Genomic DNA, 24671 nt, shown 5'->3' on the forward strand with positions numbered 1-24671 from the left:
TCACGTTTTAATCAAATCAGATTGCATGTCAATGTTTATTCTATTTTTTAAAAAAACCTCATTTACTATAAATTGCCACTAGATCAGCAATATATGGACACTGTATTTCTGGGGTGGTGCGGACAGTGTTACAGTCCCCTCTCACCTCCAATAGTTGAGGCCTGTTCCTGGTAACAAAATCAAAAGGTGAAAATATGGTTCTTTGCTGTGGTGCAGTGCATGGAAATATTGAAGTCTGCTGGGTAAGAATGGGTTTCTGGTACATGGATTTTCTCATGGGGCATACTGAAATAATCTGATGATTCTGGCTTGCAGATTTCTCAGGAAGGACACACTGAATGGTAGAAGGCAGCCCTAGTTATTCCATGCTGTAGATCTATTGGATGGAGGCAATCATAGGCTGGGGGAGGCTGTGCCTCTTTAAACAGCCTGGCGTGGCTCCACCCACACTGTCCCCAAGCCCCCTCCTGCAGTTCCCCATGCTTTGCCCTAGCCCAGGCTGACTGGGGATGGCCTACCTGCCGCAGGGACTCAGGGCATCTGGCACTGGGGCCATAGTGCGGGGTTGGCGCTTGGACCGCACCTCCCAGCTGCCTGGTGCTATGGGGTGCTGCGGCCATGCCACCCAGCGCACCATGGCTGGGGCCCACAGTGGGGTGCTCTGCACTCCTGCAGAGGATGGGGCAGAAGGGGAGGAGCAGGGGGGACGGCTAGCCTCTCCCAATGGCCGGCTCACCGGCCACCCATGGAGACAACACTAGTACAATCATGAATACTAGGTATCATTTAGGCTGTTTCTCTTATGCAACAATAAAAAAGGTGGGAGGAAAGAGACAGCAAAACCACTGCTTAATTGTTCACTAAAGAGCATCAGTAGGAGAAAGGGAGGTTAATTAGATCATGGCAAAGGAGATTCAGCCCTCTTCCATACAGGCCCACTGTGCAATCACATTTTATAAAAAATAAAATGAACTCAAGTGTAATTGTGTCACCTGCAGTCTCACTTTATGAGAGATGGAAAATCATGCGTAAAAAATTCACAAGCAGTTCAATATTCAACAGGAACTATCTGAGAATGCAGTTAATTTAGCCAATTAAAACAGTTTTGAATCACGATCCGTAGGCTTAAGAACTAAGTCCCACCCCCCACCCCCTGCCTTACCGCTTCAATTCAGCTTGCTGACTTACTCTTACAAAGCCTGACCATTTTACAGTATAATGGTACAGAATCCTACTGTCCTTAGTCTTTACACTAACTTCCCACTGAACTTTAATGAGAGTTCTGCCTGAGTAAAGTTTGCAGGATCTGGCCCTCATAAAACCTCACAAGTTTTCAAGAAAACTCATTAAGACCTCAGTCCTACAAAATGATCTACCTGACAAGTAGTCTCAGTGACTAATTGACATCAGTGAGACTTTGCATTGGTATGAAGGCACAGACAGGCAGACCCCTAAAGACATCCCTATTTCAGATCACATTTGAAAGATTTTCTCCATAGTCAGAAGAGCTAGAAATTGATTAGTGCACCCTGCTGTTAACAAACAGGAGTACAACTGAAGTCCAGATTCAGTTAACTGTATACACAGCAAATACCAAAACTTATATTGTGAGAGATTGCTTCTGTACAGCAAATCCTGATGCAGATTCCCCCCTCCTCTCTCAAATGACTACTTTCGTGGCTAGCTCTAGCTTCCCCTTTAAATAGCCTTTAGGTAAGCCATTATTACATAACAGTAACTGAGACATGAAAAACCACAGTAAGCCTAGCGTGAAGGTCAGATCAAAGGACCAATTCCTTGAATCCAACTGCTGAATTTCTTTCTGACGAACTGCAGCTTTCCTGTTACAGTACTCTCCATACCTTTTGTTCAAATAAAAGGAAGGTTATACTTCTGTAACTGGACGTATATGGTCTTTGCAGAACAACGTTTTGGGATCATTCACTCAGCACATGCTACGAGCACAGGAAGCACCTAGGAAACTGTTGCCATTGGTACTGTTCCCAATCCGTCTTGCAGATCCAGAAGTTCAGTAAGAGGTTTCTATGAGGGGCTGAAATTGAAACTGCCCTTAGCGCCTTCTTGCTATTCGAAGCGTCCTTTTCAGGTTCTGAGGACATGGAGAAGAGAGGAGTTTAAGTATATACTACCTCTGCAGATACATAAGGTCATCGCCAGTTACAGTTAACTGTTCTTTCACTATTAAATGTCTGGGCAGATCCCCACTCTTGGTAGACCAACAATCATTAATAACCTCCTGGCAGAGGACCGAAAAATGTTATAGCAGAGATAGTAGCACCACCTAGCATTGAGCAGCCTTAAGTCCCTGTAACTTCAGACTAATAGCTTGGGCTGAAAATTTCCATGCTGGGTGTCTGCTTCAGGCTGATCAGTTGAAGAGTTTCACAAAAAAAATATTTGACCTGTTTCAGAAAATGAGAACTTGAGTGTTTGCCTTCAAAGCTTAGTGTCCTGTTGAATTTTTTTTAAATTAGAGAACTGTTTCTGGGTGGAGAAAAGTGGGATGGTGTGCCAGTGCCACAGATATGAGAGAAAAAGCAACAGAAAAGGAACTAGACGCTTACTGGCTGACAAGGAGGGAGTTGCAACCTGCAGCAGTCAGAAGCAAAGTGGGGGATTTAGCACTGAAGCTGGTTCTTGTTTCAAGGTTCCAAAAGGGACAAATACAGAGACCGTAAAGATTAAGCACAAATTCCAGAGTTCAGTGATCACCAGGCAGCTCTTAGGAAAAGGAACCTAAATTTTTCTACAGCCTTCTGTCTGTATGAAAGATGCCTGGAGACGGTATAGGAGCCTAGCATTCTAAATAGTTCAACTAGATATAGATTCAGATTCCAAAGCCAGAAGGGATTACTGTGTTCACCTTGTTTCACCTCCTGCGAGACAGGCCATGGAACTTCCCCAAAATAATTCCTTTTGAACTACATCTCTTAAAAATCCAATCTTGATTTAAAGATAACCAGAGAGAGAATCAACCGGAATACTTGGCAAATTGTTTCAATGGTTAATTGCCCTCATGGTTAAAAAAATTGCACCTTTCTTGCACCACTCAAGCCTGCTCAGACTCCACTAGGTGGGTATCCACACCATGCTGTTTATCTGTGTTCTCTCCATCAACACCTTTACAGTATTACAAAAGAGCTCTGAGCAGCATCCTCAGCCTTTCTTCCAGGGCGCAAGAGGAGAAGAGTTCTCCTGTCCTGGAGAGCTCAGAGGCCTGGTCCACACTAGAAAATTAGGTCGGCATAACTAAGTCACCCAGGGGGGATGGAAAATTCACACTAAGCAGCGTAGTCAAGCCAATCTAAGCCCCTGTATAAACAGCACTAGGTTGGAGGAAGAATTTTTCCAATCAGCATAGCTACCACCTCCTAGAGAGGTGAATTGCCTATGCCAATGGGAGGACCCATCCCATCAGCTTCCGTAGGGTCTACACTGAAGTGCTGCTGTAGTATTTTAGAGAAGCTTTGACTCTGGGCTAAGCTAGCCCTGCTCTTCTCCCTTGTACTTTCTTCCTGTGCCTTTCAATTACCTGATGGGGTAATTCACCCTTTAATTAACTAGGGTAGCAGGCTAGGTGAGCTAATGTCAGTTACCCATCTCTGGTTGCAGAGTGATCAGAGTGCAGGTTCATTTGTTAATTCCCTCTACTCCATCACAGGAAGGTTGTCTTTGCATTGCTTAGTCTTCATGTATGCCTAATCCATTCATTGTGGTGGTGTCCCAAAATGTAGTTCAAAGCCTGTCAGATTTTTCCACTAAAATCCCCAGTATTCAGTGGTTTGTAACTGGGCTATTTCAAACCTCATTGGGCTGTAACCTGCCAGGTACTGCTGTCATTCCCAAAAGTACGAACTCCTAAAATGGTTCAGAGTTTTGTTGTATTTTGTTTGTTTTCAATTAAGATTATTCTCTGTTATGTTCCCTGCTGATGAATTCTCACCTACTACAGTGCTGTACCTGAACAACTTCAGCAATCAACTCCAGACAATTACACACATCTAAAACAGCAAGAGCCCTTGTTCAAAGCTTTTTAAAAACAAGTTATTTCTGTTTTACAATTTTTATCTTTGTTACTTGTCACTGAAGGCAGACAGTTGACTGGAAGTGACCAAAAAGGAAAGTATGGATTTCCATTTTCTATCTCAAACTGAAGCATAAATGCCATTGTAAACAAAGTTATACAACTGTGTTTTGTGGAAAATGCAGGAAGTTTGTATGCTTTAATAGAAGAGAGTATGAAAGTTATTATGAAGTATGCGTTAGAGCTATATACTTGTGCAGTGTTTAAATAAAATAAATGGTAAGCTATCACCACTTTAAATAAAAACATCCTATAACAACTAAAGCCCATCGTATATTATTAATCGATCATTCATTAATATCAGGTTCCTTTTTTAGGTCGCTACTGCACAAAACAATTTCATAGAATCCAAGGCCAGAAGGGACCAACCACTGTGATCATGTAGTCTGACTTCCTATATAACAGGCCATAAGACTTCCTCAAAATAGTTTATAGAGCACATCTTGCTTTAAAATTGCTAGTGATGTAGAATCCACCATGACACTTAGCAAATTGTTCCATTGGTACACCTTATTTCCCATCTGATTTTGTCTAGCTATAACTTCCGGCCATTGTATTGGTCTAGACCTCTCTCTGCTAGATTGAAAGCCTATTATTAAATATTCGTTTGTCTATAATAGAGTTACCCTTTAACCTTTTATTAAGGTAACTAGATTGAGCTCAATGAGTCCATCACTATAAGGCATGTGTTCTAATCTTTTAATCATGCTTGTGACTCTTTTCTGAAACCTCTCCAATTTACCAACATCCTTTTTGAATTGTTGGCACCAGAACTGGACACAGTATTCCAGCAGCCGTCATACCAGTGTCAATCAAATGGGGGCATACCCCTGATAGTTACCATGCTTTTGGTTAGTCAGAATGGTGGCATGTCTGACCTTTGTTCCCCGCAATGTGACGTGCAAGTTTGAAGTACAGCATAACCACAGTTAGGGAAGTGATAATTTTCTGGAGAATTGGGAGGATACATTAGCACCTGAGCTGTGCAAGTGCGAGCACATCGTCTCCTCATATGTGAAGTGTCTCACTATCATACTTTGAGCCATCTGATAGCAAGAATATTCTTCAACACCAGAGTAAGGAGAGATTTTTTTTTAAATACATTCTGTTAAACACACTAGTAATGTTTTCAGAAAGTTGTGGATGTTATTGTGATGAAAAATTGCTTAACAATTATGCACATAGGCCTAAAAGCTGCGACCTCACTCTGAGGAGTTCAAGTGGGCAATGGACAAACATGCAGGGAGAGAGATCCTTCCCCACAGGAAGGGGAATGCAGATGATCTGCTGTTGTAACATCAGCCCAAAGGACAGAGAAAGATATGACGCTCTAATGCCCCTTTTCTCTATTGTGTAAGCAACGATGACTGGCAGTGATGGATCTGCCAGCCCAGCCAACAAAGAGCCATTATGGATGACCATACTGAGAGCCCCTCAAGAGCCAGTAAGGATACTTGCATGGGTCCTGCCATCACTTTGGGTGGGGGACACCATAGTGGTGCTGCTGTGTCAGAACTCCTCCATACATGAAAGAGGGCTGGATTTTTAGGGGTCCTGAGCACCCAAAACTCCAGCTGGAGCCAATAGGAACTGTGGGTGCTCATCACCTATGAAAAAAAATTAGGTAAGAGAACTATTGTACACCTATTATGTGGATGACAAGAGCATGACAACCTATTTAGGTGTCTTCTCATGCCAAAGCATCTTTACAGACGCCCACCGGTGGTTTCCCTATATATGCTCAGGCCAGCTAAACTGTGCCACCATTCCTGTATTACTGCAGCTAACCTGCTGTTTCTACTTGCATGAAGTCGATGAGAGTTAGCATGAAAATGTGTATGAGAGCTGGGAATCACACCTAGCTTGTAGTATAGATTTCTTATGGGAATGCCATGCCATAGCCTGCTGGCCTTCTAAGAATAGGTATCAGTGTCTCATCCAAGTCCACTTGCCTGCCCAGGCTAATTAGCTTGGATAACTCCGATTTCAAATCTGAGTTTTCCTTTTCCTAAGCAAACTTGCCTGATAAGGCTAAGTTAGCCTGGTCTGTCCCCGTTTGAAATCAGAGTTTCTCTTTGCCCACATACAGTTACGTCAGGGCTCCTTATTCTGTTATATTTGGTGCAACCCTTCTGGGTTTCCTGAGAACAGGCAACCCCCATCCACCATTCAGGGGCATGCACCTCTACATCATTATATTCCAGCCTATTTGAGTACACAATTATCTTTTTAGCATATAATAATGCTGGTTGCAAACCCCTAAATTTAGTTGGCATATTTCTGCACATAAGCAATGATGAAATCATTCTGTGATAGATTATCAAATGCCAAACAGCAATGGATAGTTTCTAAAAAGTGCATAATTACAGTTTTGCACACCTAAATGTGTATGTACAAAACATCTCATTTTCACTAGATGCAGAAACTTGAAATTACTTTCAGAAGAGAAATCCAAGCATGTGCCATATTGTGCTCTCTCTCTCTAAGGCTGAAATTCAATCATGTGCATAGGAAGAGTACAAGATCCACCCATCACTTCAGTGACACGCAGATCTTATACCCACCTTCTTTGCAAAGGTGATTTTTAACTTAAATTCACACTCTTAAAAGGTACTCTGAAAAAACCTTCTGCTCTTCAAGGAGTAACAAGGAGTCTTAAGTGTTTTGACCTAGTATGGACTGGCGGAATATGAATTGAGGAAGATCCAAGTATTAAGGAATAAACTTGCAGTAAGGACTGCAGAGACCATCCTAGATAAAGGACTACATCTTGCTCTCTTTGACTAAACCAAGGTATTATTGCCAAGAAAAGGTTATATAAAACAAGGTATGGTACTTGACAAAATTGCCAAAATATTATTTTTGTAGGACAAGAAAAATCACTGTATTTGAATTTGCTATCCTTATGGTTCAGTTGGATCAGAAGTCAGTAATGCAGTACATAAGTAGTTTGTGATCAACAATTCAATGGAAAAAAGAGTCAGGAAAACCTACAGGGAGCAAATAGATCAAAAAACTGTTAAATGTCACAAGCAGAGACATTGTTTCATGTTATGTAGCATGTGGCTCAATAAGGTTACTCCAGGTTTTACTTGATTTAAAACTCCCAAATGTCATGAAAAAAGAAAATTTGTAGACTAAAGATATAATTAGTGTAGGATCTTAATTAATAGTCTAAATGCCCTACGGTTCATAATCTATTATAAATTAACCAGTTAAGGTGTTTGCCTGTTTTAAGCAAAATTGTAAGGGTTTTTTCTCCAATTACTTGCTATAATTAGACCTACCCTTCTCAAGAAGGTCATGACCAGGAAATTCTGGTGAATTTATACTCGTGCATATAAAATTTCCTTCAATACATTTAAATCTTTGAATGGATATGCCTTTTAGTGCAGCTTTTTGATATCTATAACCCTTACAATATTATTAATTCCTTACATTGTTTGATTCAGTGAACAATACCTGATCTAGTGTCAACTGAGCAATATCACTGTCTGGAGATGGGATATTTACCCCTCCAGCCTCAGGTATACAGCTGAATCTCAGTTTCCCTAACTCCTGCTATGCCCATCACACAACTAGCGTTCCAAAATGGAGCCTCCACTCCTGCGGTCTGGATTATTACAAAATACAGCCTTGTACTGGCAGAGAAATGCACTCTTCATTTCACCTTGCCCGATGGCAGGGGTGGCCAACCTGTCGCTCTGGAGCCGCACGCAGCTCTTCAGAGGTTGATATGCAGCTCCTTGCATAGGCCTAACTCCGGGGCTGGAGCTACAGATGCTAACTTTCCAATGTGCCGGGTGGTGCTCACTGCTCTGCCCCAAGCTCTTCCCCCACTCCATCCCTTCCCCCAAGGCCCCTGCCCCTTTCCCCAAGCCTGCCATTACCCTCACTCTTCCCCCCCAGAGCCTCCTGTGCATGCCAAACAGCTGATTGTGGGAAGTGCTGATTGGCAGGAATGCCAGTGGGTGGGAGCTGCTGGGGGGGCTGCTGACGTATTACTGTGGCTCTTTGGCAATGTACATTGGTAAATTCTGGCTCCTTCTCAGGCTGGCCACCCCTGCCCTATGGCTTCCAAAGCACTACAAGTAAGATCTGAGCATGAACCGTCTTCCTTCATCTCAGGCTGCATGACATCACTTTTATCATGTGCCATTCATAAATTTGAAGGGCAGAAAGAACAGGTATGATCATCTAGTCTGGGTTCTTCCATAACAACGGCCAAAGAATTTCACTCAGTGATTCCTGCATCAAGCCCATAACTTCTGGTTAAGCTAGAGGTAGAGATACATCATGTCTTGTTTCTTCCCTTGTACCAGGGCTTGCAGCAGTCTTTGCACGCTGGATTTACAGGTCAGAACTGTTCCAGCAGATCCCTGACCCGTCTCACCAACTTCTTGCCACCCTCCCTGAGAGCTGTCCATTTGGCTCAAGCAAACCCTACCCACCCCCCTTGCCTGTGAGGGCATGTGCGCTACCCAGGTGCTACTTATTCACAGCCCCCCGTCTTTACTGAGAAAACAATTGAGTCTTCTCATCCTGCTTGCTCTCCTAGGAGGCTTTGCTCTCAGTCACAAGCTTCCAATAGGACATAGCATCCCCAGAGTGCCTGACCTTAAAGGGGCAGAGAACATGCACCAGGAGCACTGACCGATGTTGAGCCCTGTTACACTGCCATATTAGGAGTCAATGCAACTCCCATTAGATTGAATGGAAAAGCTCTCACTGAATTTAATGGGAATTGGATCAGGCCTATAGAAGGCATCTATATTGTGTAGCTTTCCATAGTAGATAAGTAGAATTACCCAGAATTAATTTGCAACACTTCCTGTAAACATAATGTATAGTTATACTCAAACAGTAAAGTATACCCTTCAGGGTGTATTTGAACTGTTTGACGCATAGTAAATTCTCTTCACAAAATTACTGCTGTAAATGTTACCAGTTCTTTTATTGGCAAAACACTTTCTCTCTGTGCAAGAATAAGTCTTGAGTTTGCAGATTAACACTTGCCTCTACCTCTGATGTAAATTCGTGTTATGAACTGATATTTCCGCAATAGTCCTAAATCCTTTTTTTTTTTTAAATGGTAAAAGTATATACAAATCCTTAAAGGAACAAGATTTTTTTTACCTTAAATCTACCTTAAAAAACACAGGTTCAGATGGTGTTCATAAGCTACAGTGAAGCTACACTGATTTACACCAACTGAGAAACAGGCCTATGAAATTCAGCACTTAGTAACGAATTTAAAAGTATCCTCCCCCCCACACACCCCACACACACACTTTAAACTACTATTACGGTCCAAGATGATTTTGTGCACTTTGGCCCAGATCCTGGACATCTGGCTCATCTGAGAACATGCTTTCTTCATCCTGGGACATTCCCCAGCATAAATTAGAAGACACTCATGGCTGCCCTAATTTATCTGAGCGGTTAACACCCCTGCCTCCCCAGCAGCTTGAGAGGACCTGGGAGGAGGCAATCAAGACACAAGGGGAACCCAGACCCCACTCTGCCCCTTAGCCATGCTACCAGTTACAGGAGCTCTACATCACTAGGGGATTCTCCTATCTGAGGACCTATGAAGTTGGCTTTGTGGCTGCTTTCTACCACCAGAGTGGGCACAAAGCAGTCAGGGTGGGGAAGAGGTCCTGGCCCTCTACCTCTGTTTAAACTGAAATAATAGCACTTCCTTTCCCAGTTTCCAACAGCAGTTGCAATATGCAAGACTGAGGTGTTGGTTCCATCCATATTTTGGAAATTGAGTGTCCAAGTGTAAAAAGTTATTCCATAGGAGTGAACACAAAGCATGGTGCATGGGAATTAAATACATTATTCTCTCCTCCCCACCCCCCCTCCCACACACACACAGAGAGCTGAAAAGTTGCCCCATAAAGTGTCTTTGCAGTGATGTTCTAATATCTACTATTCATCTAGCCAGCTGCAGCTCTGAAGTTATCTCAGGGCTGATCTGGGCACAGTTGACAAATACCTTTTCACATACAGATGGAACATTCCAGTAGGAAATGTGGGTTATGGGGTAATTGAAATGCAATGAATGTCACAAATCACCAAAGGCCAGTGGTATTACTTTGTTAGCTCTGCAACAGCTGAAGAGCTACTGTTAGGCTCTCCACCTCAACTATTTATACACTGTGACATAAAGCATGTCATTATCTAGGTGTTCTTCCACTTATCCAAGAAAAATAGTCTCTCAAAAAACACACACACAAAACAGCATGGCTCTGATCTACCAGTAAGGTCAAGGGAATGAAAACCCGGCACTCCTGAATTCTAAACCAGACTTTTACCCAAGACCACACAGCAGGTCAGTGTCAAATCACTGAGGCCTAAATGGTCAAGAGTGTCCACTAAAGCTTGGATGCTTCAGATTCTGAATTTGAACCACCTAGGGCCTGATTTACAGAGATGCTGAGCATCCACTTTTGACAGCTAGAGTTGTGATCAGCACTTGTAAAAAGAAAGAAAGGAAAAAAAGCAAGCTCTAGAGGTCTTTCAACCGGAGCACCCAAAGATTGAGTCACTGAAGATTCATAGCCACTTTTGAAAATGAATGCATTAACCTCATTGTATGCAACTCATTACTCATCTGTAAGAGAATAGTAACTTACCCACAGTACCTCACAGTGGTGATGGGAAGATGAACTTGTTAATGATCTGTAAAGCGTTCATCCTTATTCTTTCTCCATATTTATACCTTAACTGTCATAAAAAGAGGAAACAAAAAGCAAAGATTAAGTCCTATTCTTATGAAGATTAACCTCTGGAAGCTTGGGGCAACCACTACTGCAGTTCAGAAGGTGATAGCTATTTACTGAGATGCAGATGGGGAGTAGAGTCCGATGGGGACAGGTAGATGGCTGATGGAAGAGAAAGCTGCTCTTTGTGGGCAATAGCCTATGAAATTGTTAGGAAGCTTATTTAGTGGGAGAAGTCTTAGTATTTTACAAAGGGGGATTCTGTTTGGCTGAGGACCTCTTGTTTTGGGAAGAGCTGATTCTCTCATACCACCTTGTCTCAGAATAGGGGAGCTGTTATTTCTTGGTGGCGTGGGGGGGCGGGGGGGGGGGGAGGGGAGGCATATGCAGCATTTTGGAAAAGAATTGCGCATTTGGGAGGAAGGAACTATGCTTCTGGCAGTCTTTGTGTTGCCCTCCCATGACTCTCCACCCACATGGAAACTGGAAAGAGCCTCCTTACATCCTTCCCCATAAAGTCTATTTTACATCTGAGCCTACTTGCATACGCCACCTCCTGTGACTGGTTTCCTTATTGCAGCTGCATATATATTTTACCCAACTACTTTCCCTTGATTAATCCAGTTAGTTGATCCAGCAATAGTATACAGTCATGCCTGAAGCAGTCCAAGCTTTAGTGGATGCACTGGACTTCAGCTTTTCCTGTTTAAGTGATGACTTAATTTGTGCATCTCCTCTCCCTCTGCCCACCAGCATTTTATTAAAAACAGCATCTGAGAACCATCTAGCTTGCTAGGATTTTTGAAGTATTTTTGTAAAAAAAATAATGTGTTAAAAATGTGGTGGTTGTATCCAGGAATTAGGCAGTTGTGGGAGGAAATTATTAAAGAGATTAATCTTATGACAAAATGTCAGCTTCAGGGAGATCCCATGAACCTGTTATCTTAATGCTCTAGTGGAGGATTGGCATTTTAAAACAGAACCACAAATTGCTTTTTCTTTTGTTAGCAACTAGATTCAATATTGCACACCATCAGAAAAATGTGACTGCTCTTCCCATAGAATTGTAGTTAAGTAAAGTATGGCTGGTTCTTGAAATGCAAAGGCTTTCATATCAAGTACATACACAAGAGAATCACCAAAAAGAGGATATGTAATTAGAAATGTCATCTCCCCTTCTAGCCTACTCAGTGGAGATGGGGTCCCTCAGCTGGCAAACCAGAGCCTTTAACCAGGTTCTTTGAATGTTAACCTGTTCCTAAACATGTAGTACAGGGGTAGGCAACCTTTCAGAAGTGGTGTGCCGAGTCTTCATTTATTCACTTTAATTTAAGGTTTCGCATGCCGGTAATACATGTTAACGTTTTTTAGAAGGTCTCTCTCTATAAGTCTATATTATATAACTAAACTATTGTTGTATGTAAAGTAAACAAGGTTTTCAAAATGTTTAAGAAGCTTCATTTAAAATTAAATTAAAAAGCTGATCTTACACCACCAGCCTGCTCAGCCTGCTTCCAGCCTGGGGTCCTGTTCACCTAGGCCTGCAGCGGGCTGAGCGGAGCGACTCGAGGTCAGGGCAGAGGACTGGGGTGTGTGTGGAGGTGCAGGGCAGAAGGCTGGGTGTTGAGGTGGAGAGGTGCAGGGCGGAGGGCTAGGTGTTGGGGGGGAGGTCAGGGCAGAGGGCTAGGGGTGTGGGGGGGTGCAGGGGTGCAGGGCAGAAGGCTGGGTGTTGGGGGGGAGGTCAGGGTAGAGGGCTGGGGGGTGTGTGGAGGTGCAGGGCAGAAGGCTGGGTGTTGGGGGAGGTCAGGGCAGAGGGATGGGGGGTGTGGGGGTGCAGGGCTGAAGGCTGGGTGTTTGGGGCAACTCGAGGTCAGGGCAGAGGGCTGGGGGATGTGTGGAGGTGCAGGGCAAAAGGCTGGGGGTGGCGGGGAGGTCAGGGCAGAGGGCTGGGTGTTGGGGGCAACTCGAGGTCACGGCAGAGGGCTGGGGGGCTACAGGGCAAAAGGCTGGGGTGCTTGGCTCATGGGGGTGAGAGGGATATGCCCTGTTCCACCCTCTTCCCCCAGGCCCATCCCTACCTCTCTCTGCCTGCTCTACGGAGATGTGTGCACGCTGCCACTCTTCCCCCTCCCCCTCGCATGGGCCATCACCAGCTGGGACCCCCCACACACACTGCTCTCCCCTGTTGGGGCAGGAGGCAGAAGCTTGGTCCTGCAGCAGCCAAGCTTCCCCCCTCCCCCGCTTCTTCCCCCAGCGTGGCGCTTTCCGGCCCCTCCGGCCCTCCTCCTCCTGTCACTGTGCAGGCAGCGTGCCACTCAAAATCGGCTCGTGTGCCGTGTTTGGCACGCGTGCCGTAGGTTGCCGACCCCTGATGTTGTATGTCAAAAACATCTTACTGTGACTGCTCTCTGCCTTAGCTCATATTTTTAATTTTTTTATCATTGAATATTTTGAGCATGCACATGTTATCTTTCTTTAAACCGTGTGCACTCAGATCCTGAAAGGTCTTTAGGTGTCTAACTCCGAAAACCTAAAGACCTTTGAGAATCTGGGTGCAAGGGGCAGAATTTTACAAGAGCTTACCACCTACAATTGGAGCCAGAATTTTAAAATTCAGCTCCCACTGAGAAGTGGCCAGATTAAAAAAAAAAAAAAAAAAAAAAAAAAGATTTATTGTGGTGGGGTCTGATATTTTTTGAAAAATCTGGCTGTCTTCAATGGGGACTGCTGGATGTTGAAAATCTGGCCTTTATTTAGGTGCCTAAATGGGAACCTAAAAAAAAAAAAGTTTCTGAGGGCGGCGAATCTAGCTCTAATTGTGGGTGCTAAGCACTTTAAAAACTGGTCCTAAATGGGTTCCCTCAAGCTTGAACAGAATAGATGTAGTCCAAATTCACATGCTGAAATCTGCACAGCTTACCATCTTTCAAATGCTTTGATCTTAATCACTTCAGCACCATGGCCACTATTAATGCTACAGTCTCAGAGAACTGTGTTGTGCTGAAATCACTCTTTGGAGACAGAGCTCCCTATTAAGGGGGGAAAAAAAACCAAACAAAGCATAGGAGCTGAATCCACAATCTTAGGGAGAAAAAGGAAGTCACCTAGATGAAAAGTAACTGGCTCAAACTCAGCTAACAGAGGTGATATGAGTAGGAAGGGAAAAATACTGTCACTAAGTAGCTGAAGCTATGACTCATCCTGTATTGAAGCTATAGGGTTGCCAACCCTCCAGGATTGCCCTGCAGTCTTCAGGAATTAATCTTTGAAGAGTATCATGATGAAACCTCCAGGAATAAGTCCAACCAAAATTGGCAACCCTGCATATGCTCTATACCTTTTACAGCAGCACGTTTTGATTCTACCAGATACATAAGAACATACATAGCCTAATGGACTGTATCTGTTTCACATTACACAGGTTATGGCCAAATCCTGCATTAGGATACATGTACCACGCAATTCACTTCAATAGAGTTGGAGGAGTTAAAATAAAAAGCAGAACTTGGCTCACTATGTTCAATACGTATTACAGCTGCACATTTACCAAAACGTCTAAAATGTTACCAACATTATCAATGCAAAGAAAAGGAAAATAAAGAACTGATACTAAACACCACTTTACTTAAAAAAAATTGAGTTAGCTGAAGAACCAGACTGATATTTAAAAAGAAGGGATAAATAGAGCTATTTTAGAAGTGTATCAACCTTTAGTTGTGAAATCGTGAATAGGGAAACTAAAAGACAGAGAGAGAGAGAGAAAAACTTTGGGTACGTCCAGACTACCCCCCAAATCAGCGGGTAATAATCGATCTATCAGGGATTGATATATCGCGTCTCGTCTAGACATGATATATCGATCCCCAAACGCGCTCCGGTCGATTCCCAAACTCCACCAGGGCGAGCGGCGGTAGTGGAGTCGACGGGGGAGCTGCGGCCGTGAATCCCGCACCGCGAGGACCCGAGGTAAGTCGAAATAAGATAAGTCGACTTCAGCTATGCTATTCCCGTAGCTGAAGTTGCATATCTTACATCAACCCCCCCACCCCCCATGTAGACCAGCCCTTTGTCTGTGTCAGTTCAGAACTCCTGTTCATTAACCTTTAGCAAGGGGACTAAGTAGGGGCATTCCAGTCTATTTTTATCAAAGGTCAACCAGACAGGATATTGTCCCAACTTTCCCTTTCCTGAGGTTTGCTTTTATATTTAGACTAAATCTAAAAAAACTAAAAGTACGCAAACGCTGAACACCCTGCCCATAGTTTAAAATTACAAAAACCGAATGCTTCAAACACACGTGAAGAGCTTCCTCCTGCATTTGGCACTGCATTCTCCCAGTGGTCTTTCTAGCCCCCTACCCCATTCCTTCTGTCTTAGATAGGAGTATTTCAAGCTTTTACATTGTTTTGGGTGGTGTTCAAAGGAGCCATCTGGTGCGTCTGTCAGAATGAGTCAGCAGAAACAACTCTTAATTCTGCATCTCCGTGCATAGCCCTAGCATCTAATGTCCTGTCACCAGGATCTCTTATGCTCAAATTGAGTCTTACTTAGCCTGACCTTTAAACAGCTCAGCCTTTTCTAACAGTTTAATATGCATATTCTTTATATTTGGAGGCAAAAAAAAAAAAAAAAAAAAAAAAAAGGACCTATATCCATTGTCCTCCCAGGTCAACATCCTTCAGAGGACACATTAAAATGATAAAGCCAAAAGAAAGCTGAACTGTTGTTTTTCTAATGTTGACTATTTTCACACGTGAAAGATTTTCACTCAGGCCTGGTCTACACTACGAGTTTAGGTCGAATTTAGCAGCGTTAAATCGAATTAAGCCTGGACACGTTCACACGGCTAAGTCCCTCTTTTCGACTTAAAGGGCCCTTTAAACCGGTTTCTTTACTCCACCTCCGACGAGGGGATTAGAGATAAAATCGGCCTTAACGGGTCGAAATTGGGGTAGTGTGAACGGAATTTGACGTTATTGGCCTCCGGGAGCTATCCCACAGTGCTTCATTGTGACCGCTCTGGACAGCACTCTCAACTTAGATGCACTGACCAGGTAGATAGGAAAAGCCCCGTGAATGTTTGAATTTCATTTCCTGTTTGCCCAGCGTGGAAAGCACAGGTGACCACGCAGAGCTCATCAGCACAGGTAACCGTGATGGAGTCCCAGGATCGCAAAAGAGCTCCAGCATGGACTGAACGGGAGGTACGGGATCTGCTCACCATATGGGGAGATGAATCAGTGCTAGCTGAACTCCGTAGCAGTAAACGAAATGGCAAAATATTAGAAAAGGTCTCCAAGGCTATGAAGGACAGAGACCATAACAGGGACGCACAGCAGTGCCGCATGAAAATTAAGGAGCTAAGGCAAGCCTAGCACAAAGCCAGAGAGGCAAACGGAAGGTCTGGGGCAGAGCCGCAAACATGCCGCTTCTACGCAGAGCTGCATGCCATGCTAGGGGGTGCAGCCACCACTACCCCAACCGTGTGCTTTGACTCTTTCAGTGGAGAAACACACAGGGAACTGGGTTTGGGGTACGAGGAAGATGAGGATGAAGATAATGTAGATAGCTCACAGCAGCAAGGAAGCAGAGAAACCAGTTTCCCCAACAGCCAGGATATGTTTATCACCCTGGACCTGGAACCAGTAACCCCTGAACTCACCCAAGGTGTGCTCCCAGACCCTGAGGGCACACAGGGGACCTCTGGTGAGTGTACCTTTGTAAATATTACACATGGTTTAAAAGCAAGCGTGTTTAATGATTAATTTGCCCTGGCAATCGCGGCCAGTACAGCTACTGGAAGAGTCTGTTAACGTGTATGGGGATGGAGCGGAAATCCTCCAGGGACATCTCCAGAAAGCTCTCCTTCATGTACTCCCAAAGCCTTTGCAAAAGGTTTCTGGGGAGGGCTGCCTTATCCCGTCCGCCATGGTAGGACACTTTACCACGCCAGGCCAGTAGCACGTAGTCTGGAATCATTGCATAACAAAGCATGGCAGCGTATGGTCCCAGTGTTTGCTGGCATGCAGACAACATCCATTCCTTATCGCTCCTTGTTATCCTCAGGAGAGTGATATCATTCACGGTCACCTGGTTGAAATGGGGCGATTTTATTAAGGGGACATTCAGAGGTGCCTGGTCCTGCTCTGCTGAACAGAAGTGTTCCCCGCTGTTAGCCACACGGTGGGGGGGGGGAAGGGGTGAAGTGATCATCCCCGAGAATTGGGTGTGGGGGGGAGGGGTGAAGTGATCATCCCCGAGAATTGGGTGTGGGGGGGTGGGAGGGGTTAGTTGGGTTTGTGCTGCATGTTAACCCGGAAACTGCAGCCCCTCCTTTTACATTGCAAACCCATTTTAAATGACCAACCCAACGGGTGCTTGGTATGGGAAATGAGAGCGCTACTGTTTGAAACCATTCTCACATGTTAAAAAGGTTAAAAAAGCCAAAAGACTGTGGCTTACCATGGCTACCTGCAAGCCGAAATCTGTTGCCTGGCACTGCGTGAGTGATCTCTCACACCAAACCGGCAGGCCCTCAATATAAGAAGAAAAATGCGACCTTGTAACGAAAGCACGTGCTGTGTAATGTGAACAGCAAAATTTAACGTGAAAGTTTACCCATTGTTCTCTAAAATGTGTCTTTTTTAACCACCTCTCCCTTCTCCTCCACCAGATGTTTCTCCTTCACAGAGGCTAGTGAAGATTAGAAGGAGAAAACGGCGGACTCGATATGATATGTTCTCAGAGCTCTAGATGTCCTCCCACGCTGACAGAGCACAGCAGAATGCGTGGAGGCAGTCAATGTCAGACTACAGAAAAAGCACAATATGAACGAGAGGAGAGGTGGCGGGCTGAATCACGGGATGAACAGAGCAAATGGCGGGCTGAAGATGATAGGTGGCGTCAGCTTGCAGACAGAAGGCAAGAGTCGATGCTCCGGCTGCTGGAGCATCAAACTGATATGCTCGAGCGTATGGTTGAGCTGCAGGAAAGGCAGCAGGAGCAGAGACCGCCGCTACAGCCCCTGTGTAACCAACAGCCCTCCTCCCCAAGTCCCATTGCCTCCTCACCCAGACGCCCAAGAACATGGTGGGGGGGGGCTTCCGGACACCCAGTCACTCCACCCCAGATGATTGCCCAAGCCTCAGAAAGCTGGCCTTCAATAAGAGTTAAAGTTTTAAACTGCAGTGTGTCCTTTTCCTTCCCTCCTCCCCCACCCATCCCGGGCTACTTTGGCAATTATCCCCCTAGTTGTGTGATGAATTAATAAAGAATGCATGAATGTGAAGCAACAATGACTTTATTGCCTCTGCAAGCGGTGCTCGAAGTGGGGAGGGGTGGGTGGGGTGGTTGGTTTACAGGGAAGTAGAGTGAACCGGGTGGGGGAGGGGGGGCGGAGGGTTCATCAAGGGGAAACAAACAGAAGTTTCACACCGTAGCCTGGCCAGTCACAAAACTCGTTTTCAAAGCTTCTCTGATGTGCACCGTGCCCTGCTGTGCTCTTCTAACCGCCCTGGTGTCTGGCTTCACGTAATCAGCGGCCAGGCAATGTGCCTCAACCTCCCACCCCGCCATAAATGTCTCCCCCTTACTCTCACAGATATTGTGGATCGCACAGCAAGCTGCAATAACAATGGGGATATTCTTTTCGCTGAGGTCTGAGCGAGTCAGTAAGCTGCGCCAGCGCGTTTTTAAACGTCTAAATGCACATTCCACCACCATTCGGCACTTGCTCAGCCTGCAGTTGAACAGGTCCTGACTACTGTCCAGGCTGCCTGTGTACGGCTTCATGAGCCATGGCATTAAGGGGTAGGCTGGGTCCCCAAGGATCACATTAAGCATTTCAACATCCCCAACGGTTATTTTCTGGTCCGGGAAGAAAGTCCCTTCCTCCAGCTTTCGAAACAGACCAGAGTGCCTGAAGACGCAAGCATCATATACCTTTCCCGGCCATCCCACGTTGATGTTGGTGAAACGTCCCTTATGATCCACCAGGGCTTGCAGCAGCATTGAAAAGTACCCCTTGTGGTTTATGTACTCGGTGGTTTGGTGCTCTGGTGACAAGATAGGGATATGGATTCTGTCTATCGCCCCACCACAGTTTGGAAATCCCATTGCAGCAAAGCCATCCACTATGGCCTGCACGTTTCCCAGAGTCACTACCCTTGATATCAGCAGGTCTTTGATTGCCCTGGCAACTTGGATCACAGCAGCCCCCACAGTAGATTTGCCCACTCCAAATTGATTTCCGACTGACCGGTAGCTGTCTGGTGTTGCAAGCTTCCACAGGGCTATCGCCACTCGCTTCTCAACTGTGAGGGCTGCTCTCATCCTGCTATTCTGGCGCTTCAGGGCAGGGGAAAGCAAGTCAAAGTTCCATGAAAGTGCCCTTACGCATGCGAAAGTTTCGCAGCCACTGGGAATCGTCCCACACCTGCAACACGATGCGGTCCCAACAGTCTGTGCTTGTTTCCCAGGCCCAGAATCGGCTTTCCATCGCATGAACCTGCCCCAGTAACACCATGATTTGCACATTGCTGGGGCCTGTGCCTTGTGAGAGGTCTATGTCCATGTCAATTTCCTCATCACTCTCGTCGCCGCGCTGCAATCGCATCCTCGGCTGGTCCTGGGTTTGCTTTGGCACGTCCTGGCTCTGCGTATACTCCAGAACAATGCGCATGGTGTTCATAGTGCTCATAATTGCCGCGGTGATCTGAGCAGGCTCCATGATCCCAGTGCTATGGCGTCTGGTCTGAAAAAAGATGCGAAACTAGTATCTGACAGAGGGAGGGAGGGGCGAGAGACGACATGGCATACAAGTACAGGGAATTAAAATCAATGAAGGTGGCTGTGCATCAGGGAGACACACAAACAACTGTCACACAGAATGCCCCCCCACCCACCCAAAGATTGAACTCAAAACCCTGGGTTTAGCAGGCTGTTGATTTCACGGAGGGAGAGGGAAGCAAATGAATACAGAACAAATCTATTTTTTACATCTTAAGCTGGCAGACGACGGTGCAGCATGACTGATAGCCCTCGGCATCTTCTGGGTGCTTGGCAGAAAATAGCATACTACAACTCATAGTCATCATCGTCATTGGGAAGGCAGCGACTGGGAGACATACAGAGTTTCAGCCACTGCAGTACGACGACGACGGATACCAGTCGTAATACACCATTCTTCTACCAAAAGGCAAGGGGCTGCTGCTGTGTAGCAATGCAGTACCACGTCTGCCGGCACCCAGATGACATATGGTGATGGTGAGCTGAGCTGAGCGGGCTCCATGCTTGGCATGGTATGTTGTCTGCACAGGTAACCCAGGTAAAAAGGCGCGAATCGATTGTCTGCCATTGCTCTGACGGAGGGGGAGGTGCCTGACAACATGTACCCAGAACCCCCTGCGACGCTGTTTTGCGTCATTCAGGCATTGGTATCTCAACCCAGAATTCCAATGGGCAGCGGAGAGTGCGGGAACTGTGGGATAGCTACCCATAGTGCAATGCTCCAGAAGTCGACGCTAGCCTAAGTACTGTGGACGCGGACCGCCGACTTAATGCACTTAGAGCATTTTATGTGGGGACATACACAATCGGCTGTATACAACCGATTTCTATAAAACCGGCTTCTATAGATTCGACCTAATTTCGTAGTGTATACATACAACGTTCCAGAGGAATGCGAGTGCTTCTCTAAGGAATGAGACAGAACCTTTCATATGATTTGCTACTTTGTGGTGGCACAAATAAAACAAAACATCTTTTAGCTTGTTTAGTTTAAAAGTTGTAATATTGAAATGTATCACTGCAAATTATTTCTAACCACTAAAGATACTATTATGTATTTTTAAGTGCTCCACACAACCTTACCAAAGGAGCTTGGGGCAAGATACAACATAAAAATGAAAAGAACAGTAGAACTTGCTTTGGAAATTCACAGCTTTTGCATGTCTCCCACTCAGTTCTATCCACGTGAGTTATGAAGCTCACGCACTAGATATAAACTCAATTAACCTGCAGCCATCAGCACAGTGTTGTCTTCTAAACTCACTAAAGGTGAGACCTATGCTTTTTTGTGAACTGACTAATGGGGCCATCTGGTTCAGCTCCAGTCTTCGTCATTGTATTAGCCAGATATATAGTTTTTCCTCAGACTGTTTTCTTGGCCTTTAAGAATACATTGTTGCTAAGTGCCTCTTGTTCTGTCAATTTATGTATGGTGAAAAAGTCAAATGAACATGGCAACTCTGAAACCTACTGTTATGGTTACAGGGTTACCTGCACCTCTGACCCCTTCTCTTGTGACCATCTCTCCCCACCCCCAGATTTCACACCCCATTCCTTTACCTTCCTTAAAGAGGAATGCCATGATTCTTGCACTCTTAGATTCAGTCTTGGACTACAGTACCCTGTGGCTCAATCATGCTTACCCAGTAGATCTGATAGGGTTTGAGAGTTGCAGTTCTTCCCATTGGGTGCTTATGACCAGTGAATTACAGTGACCAAAACCGGCCTTCTTAAACTAAAGAATTGTTTCATCTTAAAACTCCTTTGCTCTGGTGATAAAAGACAACAGGAGGTCTACATGCATAGCTTACCTAGAGTCCTGTCTCTCATGCCTGGGTCTCAGTCTCTTCCCCTTAAATCTCACCTATGTCCTGTGTGACTCCATCTGAATCCACCAAAACTTTCCTTCTTTCAGCTCATATGCTTGGACCTGCTCTTTCAAGTGTTTTTGCAACAACCTCCTTGCCCTTGAGTGTTTGTTGAAGGAGGTCTTCTCTCAGGTTTGTGTGTTGCCTTCCTGTTTGTTTCCCCAGCAACTGTTCCCGTTATTAAACTAAACCAACATTCATACAGTAAATATCCTTTACAAAAGTCAAATATACAGAACAAAGCATTCAAAAATTTCACACCTACATCACGTTAAAAGTCATTTACCCGTGTTTTTACAGGACAAGGCAAGCAAGTGCCAAAAAAAGGGGGGGGGGTGCGCACACACTACCATTCTTATTCATGTTGGGGAGTACATTACTCCAAGGAGTTTCATTTATTTCATTTGGACTACTCATGGTGAGCAAGGGTAGCAGAACCTGGCCCAGAGGTCTTTATTTTTGCATATGACTGATAGTAGGCAGTTCTGGTAGTTGTATTTTTTCCTTCATTGGAAATAAGGATCTGGCTACTCAAAATGAATTCTTATGATGTCTAAGTTCAATAATAAAAAAAGGATGAAGAGAGTCTGAAATGGAAATAGTTCAGAAAGTTGCTGACACCTAGGAAGATCCTGAGGATAAAACAGTACAAATATACTTACAAAGGAATAATGGAAAAGCTAAATGTTTGGATCAAGTATGTAACCACTAAAAGTTAATTTGAACTATTTGGGAGCTGTCTCCCTGGCATGGCAAGTTAACCTGCAGTTGAGTTTTCAACTTTTGAAGGGAAAAACCCTCTATATAAATCATCCAAACCTTGTTGGGGATTAAGAAAAAAAATGATCTGAATCTATTTTATGATTGTAACATTTACTAGGAAAGGAGACTATCAGATCAGAGGAAACGAATGTTCCAACCAACTTCTTTGGAAAGTAAATTCTATGGATATTGCATTTGAAGTTAAAATGCGAATATGCTACATTGGGTACAGTGCCCACAAGCTACTGTATGTGGCAAAATGTACATAATCTTATTATGAGACTGGTAGGCATTAGGGAGAGAATGTCACTGGGTTTTAGAAAGAAGTGGAAAATTCTGTACCAAAAAATTCATCCCAAAGCAGTAAAAGAGCATATCTTGCTCTTAAAGGAAGTATTTTAGGAAATACTATTCTGACCTAAATGTAGAGGACAAGATCTTCAATTACTGAAGACTGGTGTGCCTAATCATTGGTATCAATAAAGCTAGTGTGCAACAGCGGAGAATCTGGTCCATAATTTTTCCATTCTCTAGTAAGATTTAGAGTCCACCAAATCATGTGTGTATTCTGTTGGCTTACAATGTTTTAGATTAGCAAGCTGGATCTGGGTTTCTAAAAAAAGCCCCCTCAAACCCATGGCATTTATTTAGGCCATTTCCAGTCTATTTGTCATTTTCAATTTTGAAGAGCAGATTTGCCTCTGGGAGGAAAAATAGAATGGTTAAAATGGTTTCATGTGTTAACTATCATTATTTACACAGGTTTTCCATAATGCTTTGCAGACAAATAAAAATGACACAGCCCTTCCATTGATAGGAGTTTTCTTGTTTGTGTTCTTACAAACATTTGCATTCAACTGCTCAATTGAGAACAAGTGTGATCAAAAGGTCACAAGAACCTATACAAGCAATATGATGATTTTGTTATTGATACTGCATCACAGATGTACAAAGATTTACTGTAGCATAAGAGATTTATATATATACACACACACACACACACACACACACAAACCCCAAGGTTTCCTGGCCTAGAGAGCTTATTCCCTAAACTCACTAGAACTGTATACATTAGACACACAATTCAAGTAGATTTAGGATCTCATACAAATGAAGAGATGGCTACTTGAATTTTTTCCCTAGCTGATCTTCCTGCTATGTCTTCAAAGGCATTTAGTAATGAATCACTGTACCCAGATATTCCAGTCCTACATCTTTCCAGTAGATACCAGTGAAGAGAAAGGAAATCATTCCTTAGAATCAATAGTCCCCAAACTATTGGAGTGATTAACTTCCTGCAGTACCATCTATAGGACAGCATTGCACATCAAGCTGACCAAATTCCAACATCTCAATATCAACTAACTGGCTTTGATTTGTTATTTATTGAAAGGGGAAGGTAGACTAATATACTACTAAAACACTAACAATTTGTCAAGTGCTTTTAGCTTCTGCTATTCTCATTATGAGCAATCACAAAATCATCATAATGAAGAGATCAATCTCCTTGACTGTAAAAGGGGTAATGTGGGAAAAACAGGTAGGAGTAATAAGAAAAAAAGCTGATGCTTAAAAGCTTCTGCTTAGACAGGAAGCATTATCTGTTAGAGAAAGTGCCCGGAACTCCTGTCTTGGACTGGTGACTTGATAACGGTCTACAAGTAAGGGGAAGAGATTTCGGACAGTAGAGACTCTTTAATCTACTGGGGGTAGGGGGCAAAGCTCTTGGAAAGGAGGGGACAGAAAAGCAGAGAACGTGCATGAGTGTGCCCATGACATTGTCTCTGAATTACATACAAAAATATCATTGGCAAGTGGTTTACCCCTTTGTAACATTAGTGGTCCCATGTGAAGAAGATAGTAAAGTCTAAGTTCTTCCACCTTTGTAGTGAATAGCACTTTGCTGCATGAATAGACCCATTGAAATATGTAAGACTAAAGGTAGAGTGAAGTACTACACAACAGGTGGAACCCTGGCTCCACAGAAGTCAAAGGCAAGACATCCACTGATATCACACAATGCAGGTAAGGGTGATCAACTCTTGACCTAAGGCTGCATGGTTAAAAGACTCAGAAATCAGGACAGGAGCATAGTAAGCTTGCATGTGCCACCTTACGGTTGTTTGGTCAAAACCAAATTTCATTGTAATGTCAAAAGGCCCTTCCATATTTCTAAAATAGTTTTCAGCTTTCTATTCCAGCCTCTTGAATTCTAGAGATTTTTTTTTAGAGAGGCTGTGTATGTGTGTGTGTGTTGGGGTGCAGTGTGGGTGACAGTTACAAGATTTTTCTCCTCACTCTACAGATTTTCAGAAATGGCTAAATGGTTTCTACTAATATTTAAAAAAAAAAAATCTTTGGGCAGAGTCCAAAGCTGGAAAGTTTTCACCAGGTTTGAGTATAGCTGAGTCAATAATTGAT

At 44.1% G+C, this 24671-nt stretch overlaps 1 long non-coding RNA gene across 1 annotated transcript in view; it reads right to left on the reverse strand.

Annotated features, from left to right (window-relative positions):
- Positions 1-978: 978 nt before the first annotated feature.
- The window catches only part of LOC135972503 (uncharacterized), a 28384-nt gene continuing 4691 nt past the window's right edge, over positions 979-24671 (reverse strand). The window contains exons 3-4 of the long non-coding RNA XR_010588964.1: positions 10747-10837; positions 979-2110 (exon numbers count right to left, since the gene is read on the reverse strand). This is a non-coding gene — a long non-coding RNA (uncharacterized LOC135972503). The remainder of the gene's footprint in view (positions 2111-10746; positions 10838-24671) is intronic.

This window comes from Chrysemys picta, chromosome 6 (assembly GCF_011386835.1).
Source record: "Chrysemys picta bellii isolate R12L10 chromosome 6, ASM1138683v2, whole genome shotgun sequence".
Classification (NCBI taxonomy): domain Eukaryota; kingdom Metazoa; phylum Chordata; order Testudines; family Emydidae; genus Chrysemys; species Chrysemys picta.